General features: G+C 40.2%; 1 protein-coding gene across 5 annotated transcripts in view; it reads left to right on the top strand.

Moving 5' to 3' along the window:
- MBD5 (methyl-CpG binding domain protein 5) overlaps nt 1-18,984 on the top strand; it is a 265,451-nt gene that overhangs the window by 147,480 nt on the left and 98,987 nt on the right. For 4 of the 5 annotated variants that reach the window (XM_075070237.1, XM_075070239.1, XM_075070235.1 and 1 more), the window contains 2 exons: nt 7,119-7,311; nt 13,136-13,193. The gene's annotated coding sequence lies outside the window, so the exon portion shown is untranslated. The remainder of the gene's footprint in view (nt 1-7,118; nt 7,312-13,135; nt 13,194-18,984) is intronic. The other variant, XM_075070238.1, reaches the window with a different exon arrangement.

Raw genomic sequence — 18,984 nt, 5'->3', positions numbered from 1 at the left:
ATTCACAATAAAACATTGTCCTAATTAAATATCTCTTACCTTCCAGTTCTGTGTCTGCTCTACTTATTTTGTTTTTGTTTTTGTTCTTTTTTTAAATATCTGGAGAAATGGTCTGAAGTAAATCAGATGAAATTCAATAAGGACAAATGCAAAGTACTCCACTTAGGAAGGAACTGTCAGTTGTCTGCGCACAAAATGGGAAATGACTCCCTAGGAAGGAGTACTGCAGAAAGGGATCTGGGGGTCATAGTGAATGACAAGCTAAATATGAGTGAACGATATAACACTGTTGCAAAAAAAGCAAACCTCATTCTGGGATGTATTAGCAGGAGTGTTGTAAGCAAGACACAAGAAATTATTCTTTCAGTCTACTCTGTGCCGATTAGGCCTCAACTGGAGTACTGGAGCATGAGCTTTCGTGGGTGAATACCCACTTTGTCGGATCCGACAAAGTGGGTATTCACCCACGAAAGCTCATGCTCCAAAATGTCTGTTAGTCTATAAGGTGCCACAGGACTCTTTGCTGCTTTTACAGATCCAGACTAACACAGCTACCCCTCTGATACTCTCTAGGAATGGTTTTCCAACTAGTTATGCACCCATTTTATAGTAGCTCCATCGAGGTTGTATTTCCCTAGTTTGTTTATGAGATGGTCTTGCGAGACAGTATAAAAAGTCTTACTAAAGTCAAGATATACCACATCTACCACTTCCCCCTCCCCCTGCTACCTCCCTCCCTAATCCAAAAGGCTTGTTACCCTGTCAGAGAAAGCTATTATGTTGGTTTGACACGAAATCCATGCTGACTGTTACTTATCACCTTATTATCATCTAGGTGTTTGCAAATTGAATGCTTAATTATATGCTTCCATGGAAGATAATTGCTAATGGCTCAGATATCTCCTCAGTCACCTCTTTGAGTATTCTAGGATTTATTTCATCAGACTCTGGTGACTTGAAAACAGCTAACTTGTCTAAGTAATTTTTAACTTGTTTTTTTTCCTATTTTAGCCTCTGATCCTACCTCATTTTCACTAAGTTAGATGTCCATTACAAAATAATGGAGTTATTATAATGGCATTCATTAAGTTAGATGTCCAATACAAAATAATGGAGTTATTAAATCTTTATAGAGAGTGATTTTCTTATTGTTACCAAGGAAAGTAACAGCTCCTGATCACCAGTGGAATCTTCAGTCATAAGTTAGGTGCTGCTCAGTGGGCCACATTTCATGGGGATGTCATTCTGGGAGAGTTGCATTGCATGAACAAGCCATCCAACCAAAAGACTGGTCTAGAACCCAATCCCTGAGAACACAGATCAGACTAAAGTAAATCTTAGACCAAGAGGGGCAGAGGAAAAGAAAGAGAGGCTGGATGGAAGGAGATAGAAAAAAGGGGGAGGCCTTTTGGGTAATGGAGAAGCAAAATAGTTGGGAGTGTCCGTTTGATACCTGTGAACAACAGCAATCCCCTTAGCCAGTGCACATAGGATGCGGTCTTTATCAACTATAGGTGGGCAATGTGTTTTATAAAATCACACATCATAGCTATGCAACAGCATTAATAATGCTGATGAGCGCAACATGTACATTTATGTATAATAAATATGAATGTCTGAAGTAATGATTAAGGTTACAGTTTTTATTGCAAAATAACCTTCTGTCTTGTACATTTCCATTTCCATGTATTCAAAAAGTCACTTTTTATAGCTTAAGCCATTATCTGGTTTAGAAATTATTAGTGGAGAAATCATGTATACATTCAAGCTGAGATTAGAAAATAATGTGCTGCAGAATTCTTGGTGACTTTGAGACTTTTTATACTTAAGATTATTGTCAATTATCCATGTGATGTAGGTACTGAAATCCTAGGTGGAAGTAAACTGTATCCATCAAAATATGCTGTTCCGAGTAAATTTGTTCTGTAATATGCACATTGATTAGACTGATATGGTTAAGAGAGGATATGTACATTTTTTGTAAGTAAACATTACTTTTACTTCAACTGTACGTTAGGAATACATTTAAATATGAAATTAAGAAATGTTTTACTCTAGTGTATTGTATTCATAGTATAAAGATTCATGGCTTCAATATTTTGCATAATAAATGTTTAAACACTATGTTATATCATGTTTTTAGAGCTTTATTTATTTTGCTTGGGTAAACAAATGCTGTATTATTAAATCTCTGGTGCACAAGGTGTTTATGCATGATGCAATGGTCTATTTAGATACACTCTGAAATAACTGAAATTTCTTAAAGAAATTGGTGTATCTTACAATAAAATGCCATTGTAAGGTTAAAGTTTCATTCTTTGAATGAAAAAGATATTGCATGTAGCATATACACAAAGGAATGAATTTGCCTTGTTGCAGATTTCAGATATTTTCTCTAGGAAAAAAAATCTTTATGTAGTAAAGCAGGGGTCGGCAACCTTTCAGAAGTGGTGTGCCGAGTCTTCATTTATTCACTCTAATTTAAGGTTTCGCGTGCCGGTGATACATTTTAATGTTTTTTAGAAGGTCTCTCTCTACAAATCTATATATAATATAAAAAACTAGTGTTGTATTATAAAGTAAACAAGGTTTTCAAAATGTTTAAGAAGCTTCATTTAAAATTAAATTAAAATGTTGATCTTACGCCACTGGCCCGCTCAGCCTACTGCTGGTCTGGGGTTCTGTTCACCTAGACCGGCAGTGGGCTGAGTGCGGCCTGCAGCTGGGAACCCAGCTAGGAAGGGTCTGGCAGCCAGAACCCCAGACCAGCAGCGGGCTATGCAGGGTCGGCAGCAGGGACCCCAGACCGACTCTGGGCTGAGCGGCTCAGCCCACTGCTGCTCAGCCCACTGCTGCTCAGTCCTCCGGCTCCTGCCAGCCAGGATCCCGGCTGCAGGACCCCAGACCCGCTGCCGGTCTGGGGTCCTGGCCCTGCCCACATACAGTGGGTACCTAACTTCTCCCTGGTTCTGGCCCATTCTCTTCCTCCCTCTGCACTAAGCTGAGGGTGGGAGTGCACCGAGCACAGGGCTGGGGGTGAAGGGTCTGGCCAGGAGCTAGAATGAAGGAGGGGGCTCAGGGTTGGGGCAGGAGGTTTGGGTGTGGGGGCACTTACGTGGGCAGCTCACATTTAATGTGAGGGATGCAGGTGGGAATGTGACTCCCGTTTGGTGCTCAGGGTGGGGGTGGGGATGGGGATGTGTGTGGTGCATGGGATGTGGGGGGGATGGGGATGTGGAGGGTGCAAGAGTCAGGGCAGAGGGCTGGGGGCCTGTGAGGGGGTGCAGTGTCAGGGTAGGGGGGCTGGGGATGTGTGGGGTTTCCAGAGTCAGGGCTTGGGTCATGGCGGGGGGGGTGAAGGAGTCAACAGAGGGCCGGGTGGTACAGGGCTCAGGGCAGGGGCCTGGGGTGGTGTGGGGATGCAGGGCTCAGGGCAGAGGACTGGGCGTGTGGGAGAGGGCAGGGGTTAGGGCTCAGGGCAGAGGGCTGGGTGACTGCCCCCCCTGAGCCCCCAACCCCCCACCATTCCTTGTCCTGACTACCCCCTCCTGGGACCCCATCTCCTATCTAAGCCTCCCTGCCCTTGTCCCCTGACTGCCCCCCTAGGATCCTACCCCCTACCTATCCCCTGACTGCCCCAACCCTTATCCACACCCCCGCACCCAGACAGACTCCCTGGACTCCCATGCCTATCTAACCACTCCCTGCCCCCTGACAGGACCCCCAGAACTCTGGACCCATACAAACCCCCCCACACTCCCTGCCTGCCCCAACCCCTCTCCACACCCCTGCCTCCTGACAGCCCCCCCTAGAATTCCTGACTCATCCAACCCCCCCCAGCTCCTTGTCCCCTGACCACCCCCTCCAGAGACCCCTCCCACCCTAACTGCTCCCCCAGGGCCCTCCTTGCTCCCTGTCCCCTGACTGCCCTGACCCCTATCAACCCCCCAAACAGACCCCAGGACTCCCATGTCCCATCCAACCCCCCCTGCTCCCTGACTGCTCCCTCCAGAGACCCCCACCCCTAACCAACCCCCCAGGATCCCAACCCCCATCCAACCCACCCTGCTCCCTGTCCCTTGACTTCCCCCCCTGGCCCCCTTACCATGAGGCTCCCCGCTCATCTGGAGTCCTGCTGCCGCCGCGCACACAGCCCCACCCCGCCCCGCCCCTCAGAGCTATGTGTGCGCAACAGCAGGGCTCCAGATGAGCGAGGAGCATCTTTACCTCTCCACAGAGCCAAACGGTGCCCCGCAGGAGCGCACAGCCCCAGCCCCCAGAGCGCTGCGCGCACGGCTGCAGGGCTCTGGGGGAAGGTGGGGGAGGGGCTGGTGGCTTGCTGTGCTCAGCCAGCACTCCGGCCCAGGACCGCGGACCACGCGGCTTGCCGCATCAGCAAGATTTTTAATGGCACGTGGGATCCCAGCAGGCAACTGCTTGCCATTAAAAATTGCCTCGCGTGCCATAGGTTGTCGACCCTTGTAGTAAAGTGTGGTGTATGTATTTAAAATTTGAAAATTCTGTACTGAAAATTCTGCAGTATTCATTTTCTTGAATATCCATAAACTAGCAGTTAAAGTCCACAGTTGAGAGCGCAATCCTGTAAAACCATATTCACACAAGCTGTCACTGGAACCGTTGGCATGAGTTAGGGGTTGAAAATGCTTAATGAGGAGACAGCTACCTATGTATGAAATCTAAAGAGTCCATATGACAAAAGATGCTATCATATTTGATTGGTATCATCGGCCATCTCAATAGAGGCCATAGGCTTAAAGGCTGTGAAGCCTGTTTTTAGCCTTATGGGTGATCTTTTCCATAGGTCAGGTTTCAGGCATATTAGAGGACCATTATCTTGTCCATACCTGCTTTTAGCCTATCACCTTTCATGAACATATATATTGATATAATAAGACAGTGTCCCATATTTTAAGAAAACCTAAACGCTAAAGGCCTACAGTATATATGTATAACATACTGTTTAGATGAACACATTAAGCTTATATTTAAATTCTCTGCTTGTGAAAGACTGTAACAGCTCCATAAGAGATTCAGTTGACCTAGTAAATAATGTGATTCTTTTTTTAATATATTGATAACTCTTTTCTGATTAAACCCTGGCTCAGTTTTACTCTTACATTGAGGAAGTACCATTTTCAACTAATAAAATCTCATGATTATCAATTACCAGCACTAATGAAGTTAATAAAAACAAAAGATAAAATATTTTCCAAGAAAATGGAAGGGTTTTGCTCACATGCTTAATTAAGACATTCAGTAATAATATTTAATATAATGGATTAAGTTTGTAATTTAATACAGTCAAGATTTGGTACCACATTATACCTTGTGAGAATCTTCATATTACAGTGAAGGTCCAGTAAACCTGATAGATTTTTTTTGGTTTATGGGAGTGGGATTTGGTATGTGCAGGTGGGGGATGTTATTTGTTGATTGTAAAACCCAATTGTACCAGCTCCCTTCTAAGATCCTAATTATATAGTCTATAAACTAGAACTGATTCAACAGATATTCTGTAAAATCCCCAAAATGTGCACATTAAAGCAGCCCCAGACACACTACCTCACTCCCCATCCACACTGGCAAGCCACGTAGAGCACTCTGACTCCGCGGCTACAGGATTGCTGGTGCTCCACCTCAGCGAGTGGAATAACATTTGCTGCGCCCGCTGGAGTGCCACGATGCCAGTGTGGACGAGATGTTGCATTACTGTGCTCTGATCTGCCTCCAGAAACGTCCCTTAATCCCCTTAAGTCATGTGGCCACTCTTCTCAGTGTTTTGAACTTGCTGTAGGAATGCGGATATGCCATTTGAAAGCTCTGTTTCTGACAGTCGGCTGCTTATCTGCTCCAAGACAGATTAGTGTGGAATGCTGTGTGTGAGAGAGAGAGAGGCGGATGGGGAGGGTGGGTCTGCTGCTGTCTGAACTTACAAGACAGTATGCTGACATGCTCTCAGCCCCCAAAAAACCCACTCTCTCTCCCCCACATACACACAACACACTCTCTGTCACACCCCACCCCACCCCCTTTGAAAAGCACATTGCAGTCACTTGCGTGCTTGGATAGCTGCCCATAATGCACTGCTGTCAATGCTGCTGCAAGTGCCACAAATGTGGCCATGCCAGTGCACAAGCAGCTGTCAGCGTGGACAGACTGCAGCGCTTTCCTTACTGTGCTCTCCGAACGCGGGTTTAACTCACAGCGCTCTACATCTGCAAGTGTAGCTATGCCCTACATTAGCTCTCCTTTCAATCTGCCTTCAACGTGATCGAATCCAATGCCTTTCTCCTTTAATAGAAACCAGATAATTGAATTAAAGGGCTGTGCAATGACTCCTAGTTGCTCTCAGTGGCAGAGAAACTGAAACTGCCACATTAAAGTCTGCTCCAGAGAAGCTTATGGAATGCAGCACACTATGTTGCAGCTGAGGTAAATGCCTCAATGACAATGCAGTGCTGTCGTCTTTTAAGAGACAGCAGCATTGAGTACCATCCAGGCACTGTTTCTGCAATGGAATGTTCCAGCATTCATGTACCTGCACAAAATCCCAGTGAATGGTTCACAACCTGTATTGGCAGATCGCTTTGCAGAATTGAGGCCATTCAGGTTTGTAATACACAGAGAGAGAGAGAAATACTACTGCATGATGCATATTTTTTACATCTTTTATCTTGTGATATTAACTACAATATTGTTTTTAAATTATTAGGATTATTCTCTGTGATACTTAAAACCTAGAGTGTTTAGTTCATATCAGCGATGGGTAATATAACTGAATTGTTTGAGAAAGTGTTTCTTTAAATGTACACTTTTTTATATGATTACTATCATTGCTCAAACCTTAATTACCCATTTTTAACAGATCCAGTGTTTCTGATTCTTGGATGTACACTGCAATAGCCTCCATGATTTAGCAAAAGATATCTTTATTTCTTTCTCCATCCCTTCATCCTTTTTTTCTTTTAATAAATAAAGTTATAGTACAGAGTGTAAAGTAGTTTGAGAATTTTTACAGAACGGCCAAGAAAAGTGAAAAAGTGAAATCAAAAGATTTGATTTGTGGTTTAATGTAAAACATATTACTGACTCAACAGATGTAACTTGGGGTGCAAAGAGTTCCACAGATGAGGGGTATAATAAGAAAAGGACCTAGCCCCGGTGACCTTGGTCCATAGCCAAACTACAGACAGGAGAGTCTCTGAAGCAAAGTTGAATGTGCACCCAGAAATTTAAGAAACCAAAAGGTCCCTAAGGTAACTAGAAGCAAGGCCATGAAGAGCATTATAAGTAAGTATTTTTTAAAAAATCAATACAATTTTATACAGAGACATACTTCATTTTATTTTGATATTAGTATGCTATGATTGTTGCTAAATATATTCCCAGCAATAAAATTCTACAAAAGATTGAGTTGATATTAGAAAATTAATCAAAAGAGCAGCACAGAGAAGAGAATTTCAGTATTTAACCAATATGAATTGAAAGTGTAAACAATTTTGCAATTCATACTCTTTGTTTAAGACCAGCAGGGCTTGCCTTACATATTTTTGCTGCTAATTAAGTGAGGGGAAAAATACATTCTTGACCTGGATTTAATTGATTTCATTCAGATAGTATATGAAGTTGAATATTTTCATGTGATAGAACTTAACATCTTTTGTGACAATGTGATTCATATAGGCATTAGTCATAAATGGTTATAATATACTTTGACATAATTAAACAGTGGAATGCTACTTATTTACATGAGAAAAGATTCAGCATTATCTCTGACCTAGATTATATTTTTGATGCCAGAGTAGCTGTCTCGAACTAAGAAATGAAGCCAAAACGCTACAATAATTTTTTTTTAAAAAGCTCTTTTTGTACATTTGTATAATCAAAATATAAGGTTATACCATATTGACAGTTAGCAGATGGAAAAAATAACACTCTAGAAAGCTCAAAGAACGCACTGGGAATCTATGCTATAAATACCAGGCTAATTCCAGAGCTTCAGTATTTTTCCAAAGCTTTCTTAGAGCATTCCTTAATCTTTTACAGGAGGGAGTTATTGGTAGTCCCTTTAATAATAATAAAAAAAAAAAAAAAAATTGTCTTAGTCCTCCATAGGCCTATTTAGGGTACTGCCTTGAGATATTGTCCCTAAAACACACCTATTGCGTGAAATCATTTTTCTATACCTCTTTGTTCTAGATTTCTCCTTGCTCACCCATTTTTTTTTCCTTTGGTAGTTTGTCAGACAATCCATAAGATGGAGGGAAGGAGCAAATATAGAATGTTGTGACTATAGCACATCACTGTATATAATCAACCATGTCCGCTTGTGTGAAATGCTCCACCAGAAAACTCAGATTTCTGTGTTCCTCAACTCATTTTGAATCTGAGATTCAGTGGTCAAGCTCTTGCTTTATAGCAGGGGCGGGCAAACTTTTTGACCCGAGGGCTGCATCGGGTTTCCGAAATTGTATGGAAGGCCTGTTAGGGGAGGCTGTGCTGCCCCAAACTGCCAGGCATGGCATGGCATGGCCCCCTTCCCCTATCTGACACCCACCCCCACTTCTCCCCCCCTGCCGGCCCCTCTGGGACTTCTGCCTCATCCAACCCCCCCAGTTCCCTGATGCCCCCCCCCAGGAACCCTGCCTCATCCACTCCCAACCCCCGCTCCCTGCCCCCTTACCAAGCTGCCTGGAGTGCCAGTGGCTGGTGGTGCAGCTGCACCAGGACAGGCACCGCGCAGCACAGAGCACTGTGTCAGGCCGAGGCTCTGCCGCTGCGCTGCCCCAGGAGCGTCAGCAGTGCAGTGAGCTGAGGCTGTGCAGGAGTGGGAACAGCAGGGGAGGGGTCAGAGGCTAGCCTCCCAGGCCAGGAGCTCACGGGCAGGGCAGGACAGTCCCATGGGCCGGATGTGGCCCGTGAGCTGTAGTTTGCCCACCTCTGCTTTATAGGTTAAGATAGCAGCCAGCCTTTTTGCTGAGTTTCATGAAAAGTTGGGTGGCCCATAGTCATGGATGTTTTCCGTCACAGTAACTGTTCGTAGCAAGACTCACCAAAGCTGCATGGTTTTCAGATTTCCAAACTCTGATGCCACTGCAGTGTAGTATGTTAAAAGTAAATGACTGCTTGTCTTGTTCCAGTAGAAAGGCCATGCTAAGTAGTGTATTACTCTACTGTTGTAGCAGACTTTAGCCAGTTCACAGAATCACTATAATAGTTAATAGACTCTAAGACAGGATGTCACTAAGAGAAGCCCTGAATTCAGAGCTAATTTTATTTTATATGTGTATCCAAGAAAGAAGAGATTTTATGGGCCAGATACTTAACTGCAAAAAGCATGAAATTGTAAGGATGAAGCGTCTCTTAGGACTCCCTGTTGAAGTTAGCAAAATGCAATAGTCATTGGAGAGTGATCAGACAGAATCCATACTAATTAAAATATAAGAACTCTCCACTCATGAAATGTCTTTTTGATTCCTGCACTTCTGTTTTGTTTGAGTAACACTTTTAGGAAACTGTACTATTTCCAGGAATCTTAAACCGTGTGTGTCCATGTTTGTATTCCTCGAATACCCAACACTGGAAGAAACTGAACAGAGCGCACACAAAAATCTAGATCACAGGTCTTCCAATCCTTGTGGATTCTAATTTTGCATAAGCGCACACATTGTTGGTGTTGTTTTATCCTCACTTTGTGTTTTCCTGAAAGTTATTGCTGTTGTTGATCTGTGTGAAAAAAGTTTTCAATGTGTGGTATAGGTATTTAAAGTCTATCTTCATTGATGGGAGTTTTTAATATATAAAAGTGAACGGATTTTTTTTCCCCATAAGTAAATGAACATTGTGTAAGACACTACATCCAAAACAGGGTGAAATTCTGGCTTTGTTGAAGTCAGTGGAAGCTTTGCCATTGGCTTCAGTGGAGCCAAGATGCCTGGGTAGTTAAAGCAAACATTTTAAGAACAGCACTGTAAGGTGTTTTATCGTAAAAATGTCTGAGTTCAGGGATCTTTATTTTTCCTGCAAGAGTTGATGACCTCACAAACACCTAAAATGAAGCAGGGAGTTTTATTTATTTACCTTTATTTGTGTCACACAGTACAATTCTGTTACTCCATTAATGTCTTTATGGTGCATTAAACATGTTAAAACACTTTTAAATTTTAAGTAATACAAATATTCCTTATTAATATTTATTAATAAGACTCATTTACCATTAAGTACAAGGGCACACAAGATGTTACATAGTCTCAGATATCGAAGAAACCATAACACAAGGAGAAACAAAATATCATCTCTTTTATGTACACTTCTTTGGCGCTCTCTGGTCTTGCTGAGAGTTTGGACCACAGCTTTTCTCAGCTTCGCTCATAGGGAAGACTCAGACCAGCTCATTTGAGTTTTAACTTTGTTTCTGACAAGAAGTATAGTTCTTAGATTGTGACAAAGCAATCAAATTTCCAGGTTTTCCATTCTTTTGGGGAGAATTTAGCAGCTTTCTCACTCTATTGCCTCCAGAGAGAGAGAGAGAGAGAGAGCACACTTCTTCCCTCCCTTTTTACATCCATATGCTCCTTACCCTCCTTTTTGTCTTCACTCTCTTGATGACCCCAGGTAGATTGCTTCTTTCCAGGTGGTAGACTGAGCAATTTTTCTGGGGTGGATCAGGCCCTTGGCTTCCTTTATTCCTTATGAAAAGAATCCTTTCTTGTCTGACCTAGTGTAGAATATATACATCCTATTTCACACATGCTGAAAACAGGATGTCTGGGTACTCCTCTCCATTTTTTCTTGACACAGTACTTCCCCAAGGCCAATTAGGGACTAGAATGAAAATGCTTTATTAAAATTGCATGATGCTGGCTGGCAACACAGTTTGTGTTTGAGATTTCAGATGGCTATTTCATGAGGACTCTTTAGGAAAACAGTTAATAGACTTTTGTAGTTATGTTGTCCATAACCTAAAAAATGAAGAGAACATAATCGTTCTTGGCTCTCTCTCCCAATTTTATTCTGAAATCATGCCTCTGAGACCTCAGTCTGAGCACAGTTTTTTCACTGGATGTAAAAATATTTCAGCCTTCTCCCCTTGAGCTTCCTTAGTAGAAAACTCTTGTATATTGCTACAGTAGCAACACATCTATTCTGTTCCTTATACTTTGGTAAATGTCTGTAATACCACATTTGCAAAGTTACTTTTTATCCTTATGATACACAGACAAGTAGATACCTCATATTAAATGTTATGTGAGTTCTCAAAAATTCATATCTTTTTTTGATTAAATTCATCCCTGTAGAAAGAGCCAGCACAAGGCCATTGCACCAATTACTTCCCCCATATTCCCTCACAATAAGGCTTATTTTTTAGTAATCTGTCCTCTGTTGTCCAGTCCCAGCACCTGGAAGTCAGAGGTTTAGGGACATACAGAGCATGGGGTTGCATTCCTGACCATCCTGGCTAATAGCCATTGATGGACCCATCCTCCATGAACTTATCTTATCCTTTTTTGAACCCAGTTATACTTTTGGCTTTCACAACGTCCCCAGTAACGAGTTCCACAGGTTGACTGTGTGTTGTGTGAAGAAGCACTTTTTGTGTTTTAAACCTGTTGCTTACTAATGTCATTGGGTGACTCCTCATTCTTGTGTTATGTGAAGGGGTAAATAACACTTCCTTATTCACTTTTTCTATACTATTCATGATTTTTATACACCTCTATCATATCCCCCCTTAGCCGTCGCTCTTCCAAGATGAATAGTCCCAATCTTTTTAATCTCTCCTCTCATGGGAGCTGTTCCATATTTCTCGTCATTATTACTGTTAATTAATCAATTTGTTCCAAAACCACCTCTATTGACACCGCAATCTGGGACAACACCTCAGATTTGTCACCTAAAAAGAATGGCTTTGGTATTAGAATCTTCTTCACATCCTCTCCAGTGAAGACTGATGCAAAGAATTCATTTAGCTTTTCCACAATGGCCTGTTCTTCCTTGAGTGCGCCTTTAACACCTCAGTCACCTAGAGGCCCCACTGGTTGTTTGGCAGGCTTCCTGCTTCTGATGTACTTACAAAAACTAACAGGATTTTTTTTTTTTTGGTCTTTTGCTATTGGCTGTTAAATTTCTTTTTTAAGGCCAATTTTCAAAAATTCTTGATTGGCCAGTAATCTGACTGGTGATTGGATAAAAGAACACACAAATGTAGAGTAATCTTTATTTAAAATTCCTTTTATTTAATAGAGAGAGGCTGTGGAAGTGATATAGTTAATCCCATGAATTTATCCCCAACAGTCAATAACAACATTCTGATCTAGAGGCCTACCTCTGAGTTCCTATTTGTTTTATAAAAAAAACAATGATTTCATTAAATATTTATAAATATGACAGAGACTTCTGCAGCTTATAACTATTTATTTGGCAAATGGGGACTTGATGAGGTAAATAACCAAAATAATTACTATTTGGGGCCAAATTTTGGCCTGACTTGAATGCAGCACACTAGAAGAAGGGAATGCAAAGTGTGTCTTTACAGTACAGCCATGAGTATTCCCTCATGGGTAGCCTCTTGAGTGCATAAGCAGAGACTAAAGAACTGCTGCATCCTTCCCTCCTGCAAATGACTAGAAAGGGGGCCCAATGAGTGTAGTCACTGGGTGGAGCCTTGAGTCTATCACCTCCACTGTCAATACACCAGGCAGCATAGAGTAGGAATAAACCTGGCATAATTTTAATCCCTTGCTGGAATAGGAGGGAGATTGTGATTCAGGGAGCACAAAACTACGCTGCCACTTACTCTGAAGTAAAGGCAAACCCACAATTGAGCACTTTATTAATATTATTGCTAAAATAAAAATAATCTTGATGAGAACAGACTTTAAACATCAGATTTATTTTGCCATGCTTGTGGTGTTTTAAACAAAATAATGTTCCTTTGTGTTAACAAGCAGGCAGTTGCTTCAAAGTCATTTGCTAGTAGAAATAAGACTAAGAAATTTGTCTACCCAAGTGAGTTTATACAAATTTAGGGCAAACTGACAGTTATTAAAGGTTAAACTTTTATTATAATATACATTTGTGTATCTTCTGTATCAACTAGTCCTTTGTTTTTCAGCTTAGAATGAACAGGATGAACATACCCACCTTATGTCTAATCCTTAGCAAGGAAAAAGGTCAGTTTTTGCTTCCTGCTACAATTAAATACTGTACTTTACTTCGTTAATTGAAAAGCAATAAGTACTTTTTAGTTGGACCACTTCTGATCATGTGACTTGTATATAAACCAAAATAATGCATGTTGGGATAGGGAGAGAGAGAATTTTCTAATTGAGAAATGTATTCCCTAAACGACTCACTCAGGTTGAATAATGTAGATGGAAGAGCTGGTTGAGAATTTTCTGCCTGAATGATCTTCCAGTAGAAAATGCCCTTATCAGAAAATGAATTTTTTTCACAGGAAATTTTCAATTTTGCTTAAAAGTTTCAGTTTTCCATGAGAAAAATCAAAATCATGGCTTCCAAGCAGCCTGCCAGAGGCTGTGTCGTAACTCTCTGGCTCTCAGCCAACCCCACCCCTCTGCACCCAGTCTGGCTGCAAGAGAGGCAGACAGCTGGGCATTCAGCCTTTGTCTTAGAAGGAAGTGAGGAGGCTGAGCATCCCTCTATCTGCATCTTATCAATTTCACTTTGTCTGCTGTGCGAAAGTGAAATGGACAAGTCTTCCAGATGGGAAATGGAAGAATTCTGTGTTGGTTCTTCCAAAACTTGAGTTTTTCTAGAAATCCCTTCCTGGAGAAAAAAGGTTGCATTTTTGGCTTTTTGTCCCAATTTGGAATGATTCCCCCACATACACACCTTGCAAAATTTATTTACTTAAAGGGGTTTCTATTTTCTGACTGGCTCTAGCAGATGGAGAAGATAAAGATATAAGAAAAGGTCATATATACAAGGATGGTTTATTTATTGAATTATTACCCCTATAGTTAATGCGCTTCATGGCCAAAAGAGATGTATGTGTGGTAATTGTTCATGGAGTGAACAAAATCACCTGCTTCTTTGTTGTTATAGAAATGCTTGAGCTTCTGGACCCCTTTTCAGGAAACCATCTGTCAAGTGTAGAGATAACTGGCTAAGAATGGGAAAACATAATACAAAATACATTATAAATGTTTCAGTAGGGCCAAATCCTGCAAATCCTTATGCACACAAGTAGTTCTTTCTTATGTTCATTAATGGGATACCCATTAACTGAAGTGGGGGACTACTCATGCGTGAGAGAGCTTGCAGAAGATAACATGGTTTTTCTTTTGTTTGCTTGTTTATTGACAGTTACTCTATATCTCTATTTTCCTACACAATTTAAGGGCAAAACTTTGGTCCCAAGAAAGTCAATAGAATTTTTTCCCATCGACTTCAGTGAGACCATGATTCAGTCCAAAAAGTATGAGTCACATTTTAGTCCCACATGAGTGACAAGTATTGCCACTTATTTTAAAACAGAAGCTGTCATACTTAACTGAGTAAGTGCAAGAGCATTTCATACTGATGCAAGTGTACCTGCTGCATATCTGAAATACTGTCCCTTAAAGTGATGATAATCAGATAATACTGTAATTGTGCCACACAAAAAAGAGCCACAACAACATACCTCTTAGAAGAAATTGTATGGCATACTTCTTAATATAGAACAGAGGTTCTCAAATTGGGGGTCAGGACCGCTCAGGGGGTTGCAAGGTTATTACATGGAGGGTCGTGAGCTTTCAGCCTCCACTCCAAACCCTGCTTTGCCTCCAGCACTTATAATGGTGTTAAATGTATAAAAAAGTGTTTTAACTTATAAGGGGGGTCGGACTCAGAGACTTGCTATGTGAAAGAGGTCACCAGTAAAAAAAAGTTTGAGCCCCACTGATACAGAAGCTGGAGCCAGGAGGAAGGGAAAGAGGGTGGCATGAATGGCTCTAAGCCCTTCTTGCACTGTCCTAATCCCAGGACCATCTATGCAACAGTCAAATACCAAGCATAAATTAGAACAATGTAAGTAAAGGCTGCTCAGATTTGCACTGACTGTCACTGCCCCAAAGGGCTGTTCCAGCAATCACTGGTCAGCCAGGCATGTTCCATTTTGCACAGGCACAGCCCTTACAATGGCAGCTCAGGAAGGTGGGAGGCAACACTGGAGTCCCTACAGTAGCACTATGCACCCAAGGATTTCCCTACACTGGGAGGAATCCTCCATATGTATGGCTAAGCAGACTGTAAACACATCTGGTGTGAAGTTATCCCCACAATTTTCTGTAATTTATCATCCACATCTAGTCTTTTGTTTATATCTAAATTTCCTATTAATGTAATTTTAGTAATAATAAACTGATGTTACATGTCAGCTCTTTACTACACAGTACAAAAGTAAGCTGAAATTGGTATGTGATATTCAGCTTGCCTCTAATATTTCAACATTGACTTAGAATAGGCAGTTGTTTGTTTTTAATTTACTTTTAAGGGACCAATCCTGTGCACATTTAATTCTATGAACACCCTTTTATTGCATATGCAACTCTGTTGGAAACAGTAAGAATATTTATGTAAGTAAGCGTGTGCAGGATCATGTCCAGATGTTGCAAACATCTCTTCAGGGCTCAGAATCACTCAAATTCAAAATGTAAGAACCGATCTTAATGTCTTTATCTACGTAGATTAGAATCCTAAAGAGGCATTCATTTTATTTTACTGCATAATAATTGCAGGTTGGCACCAAAACACCATTAAACGTTATCCTAAATTCTTTCAAAAAGAATGCCAAACCTTCTGTACTGGGAGCAGCTAGTTTTAGTTTTCAAAACATGCTATAAGTAGCTCATCCACTATGTTACAAATAAAATTTTGACATTTTGAATCTGCCATAGGTTTTTTTTCTTAAAAGAAAAATAAGTCAAAGAAACTTTTCCCTGAGGGGAGAAAAAGCATTAGGGTAACATTTTTATCTATCAGAATAAAGAGCTTTGATTTAGTATCATTTATCTTCACAACTAAATGGAAATGAGATTTTGGATATAGTCTTTCTTCCGTTTGCACACATAAGTCCCATTAATGCCAGCCAAAGCAATACATGCACAGAAGGGGAAAATATAGTCCTTTGGGAGTAACAACTTCGTTGTCTTTGTGTGTGTGTGTGTGTGTGTGTGTATTTGAAGAAGTATTTATTTAAACTTGCTAAATGCTCATATTACATAAAAGTGTAATTAGGTCTATGGCCTATTTAAAATAACCAATAGACTCTTGTGGTTGGGTGGTTTGAACACATAATCAAATACTGATTTACTTCCTTCTTTCTGATTCTTGTTGCTTGTTCATAGTGAGCACCAAATTATCTAAATACTTGAATTTAATTCACACAATTTCTCATCTATAAATTCATATTGGACAACAAGAATAATTTAAAGCATTGATGACCAATATGGCTGATCCAAATATATTAAGATTTCAACTTTTGCTGTTGTACTCAAACATATATTACTGAGTTGCTTCAATATTCAAACCAAAAAAATTAAATAAAGTTATCAAGGGGTTTTTATCTTTTAGCTTCTTACAATAAAAGAAGGTTTGGTCCTCCATTCCAGTTTATTGAGAATCACTTTTGGGCGGGGGGAAGGTCCACTAGAATTAATTGTTAGATTTTGTAAAACAATGAAAGATGTATTATTGCAATAGAAACATTCATAAATCATTCTGTACAGGTCTGTAGCATACTACATTGAAGACAGCCAGCATGAGCTAACTAAACACCGTTTTATTAGACCAAGTAATGATACAGAGCTTGTATTAAGGTGCCTGAATATTTAATTTTATGTTAACATAGTTTGTTATTTTAAGAGTGTTCTTCCCAAGAAAGACTAGGGAAATTGTTGATTATTTGCTGAATGTTTCAGTAAACAATTTTAAGAACAGCACTTGAGGGGAAAAAAACATTTCATGTCTCTAAAAATAGCTTAGTCACATGACTTAGTACTTTAGCACAAAAGCATAATTTACAGGTTTAATTTGCAATCCCACTATATTTTTGACATTCTCTTGCACAGAAGCTCAGTCTGAATGACTCACATGACTTAATATTTCTCTGCATTGAGTACTCTGTACCTAGTACAAAGCAAGATGATTTGATGTAATTTATACAATTTGGGTCTCTGCATTCTTTCTGCACAAGTGTGATTTTTTTTTTTAACTCTCGAATGCTTCGTTTTTGAATTCACACATTGCACAATTAATGAACTTTTGGGGTCATCTTAAGCAAGGGATGAGTGTCATACCAACAGATCATATCCACTGACTATATTTCCAGTGGGCTGATTTTTAAAAAAGCATGAAAGTAAAAACTAATGGAGACTTTGAGTTCCATTTTTACATCAGTTTTTTAATTATTATTCTGTATTTTGTCACAACTTAATGGCCTGTGTGCAAAATGATCTAATGAGAAGCTGTCAGATAAAAGCAAAATTTACATATAGTTAATTTGATATTTATTGGGACAATATTTTCTGCATTTATTAAGTGCCTCTAGACTGTACAAAAAGGTACTCATTTAATTGTTTGGCCGTGTATTTTATAGTCTAAAAATACTGATGAAAACTGAGTTCACCTTAAGTGATTTGGCCTTTGGGAACCAAGGGTCTGGAGTTTGGGGAATAAACTTGATCTTTCTATGTTATGTCCTTGGATCAACCTTTGAACTCCTAGTTCCTGTATTTGCAGCATTGTTCTGGTGCTTTAAAAATATTTGCAGCTGAATTAGATGTGAGGTCATAATCAGAATGTGACCTTCAAAGATTTTCTTAACTTCATTTTCATTTCCTTCTCTCTTGATCTGACAGAATTCAAAAACTATATTGATAATTTTCTGGTGAACAGATTTATTAACTTAGGTCAGCAAGAGAAGCATGTAAGCCTGTGACATGTTGAATACATTTTTTAAATATTAAAGGCCCTTCCTTGTTGTGCCTATTGCACTTTGGAAGTTCAAATTCCCTCTCCTTCAGCTGCAGAATGTTGTGTTTGGCTTTCTGAAGCCTCCTTGTTTCTTGGTTTGGAATCGGTCTTTCTTACTAGTATGTAATACCATCAGTGGTGGGGTCTTCCAGAACTAACTGAATATCAATGAGCTGTGGGAAAGTTTTGCTGAAGCCATGACCTGAAATGAGCTCTTATGAACTGATAAATCCATCTCACAGATCAGCCACACAGAATTGAGCTAAAAGACATGCAACCAGAAAATCAACCACTCATCCTCGCCCCAAACAATTAAGATCTAGAGGGAAACTGCTCTTCTAGAAGTTAAATTGTGGCAAGGGTCAGGGAATTATCCCATAGCAAAGTAAATGTTGGGGGAGACAGAAAAATCCTCTCCAACAGAAGCAAGAGAGAGGAAAAAAAGTGCTCCCCAGCCATTTGGAGGCTTGTCTTCATTAGCCATGGTGTCTGTTCTTTTTTTAAAAAAAACCTTATGAAAGAGAGTTATAAATATTTTTGCTCTTTATGTGCTAGAATGTCTTAAAATACTTCAAGACATCTAAATTAACATTATAACAAAGAATATTTTGAAATGTGTGACTGGAATCTTTATTATGTGGACAGGTTCTCGCTATATAGTACTTTGTTTTTTGCTTCTTTAACATTAGCAAACAAATTCTGTCAATTTTAATTGGGAAGTGGGTTCATTAGAGTTTCATGTTTGTGGATTGAAAAGAGGCCAGTTATTGAAAATAAAAAGTATGGCTTTCAGCCATTTTAAAATGTAGACAAACCATTGTGGTCCTGTCCAGGTCACCTTTGGTAGATCTGTATGGTGCTCAAGCCAAAGGCACTTTGTAATATACATTGAGTCCATCCTGAATGTGACACAAGTGGATTGTATTCATAATAATGACTTAAAATTCCATACTACAGAGTAAATTCACTGTTTTAAATTGCCTC

The sequence above is a fragment of the Chelonoidis abingdonii genome, chromosome 10 (genome assembly GCF_003597395.2).
Source record: "Chelonoidis abingdonii isolate Lonesome George chromosome 10, CheloAbing_2.0, whole genome shotgun sequence".
In the NCBI taxonomy this organism is placed as follows: Eukaryota; Metazoa; Chordata; order Testudines; family Testudinidae; genus Chelonoidis; species Chelonoidis abingdonii.
Note: the sequence above shows the minus strand (reverse complement) of the source record. Positions and strands in the feature narration are given on the sequence as shown.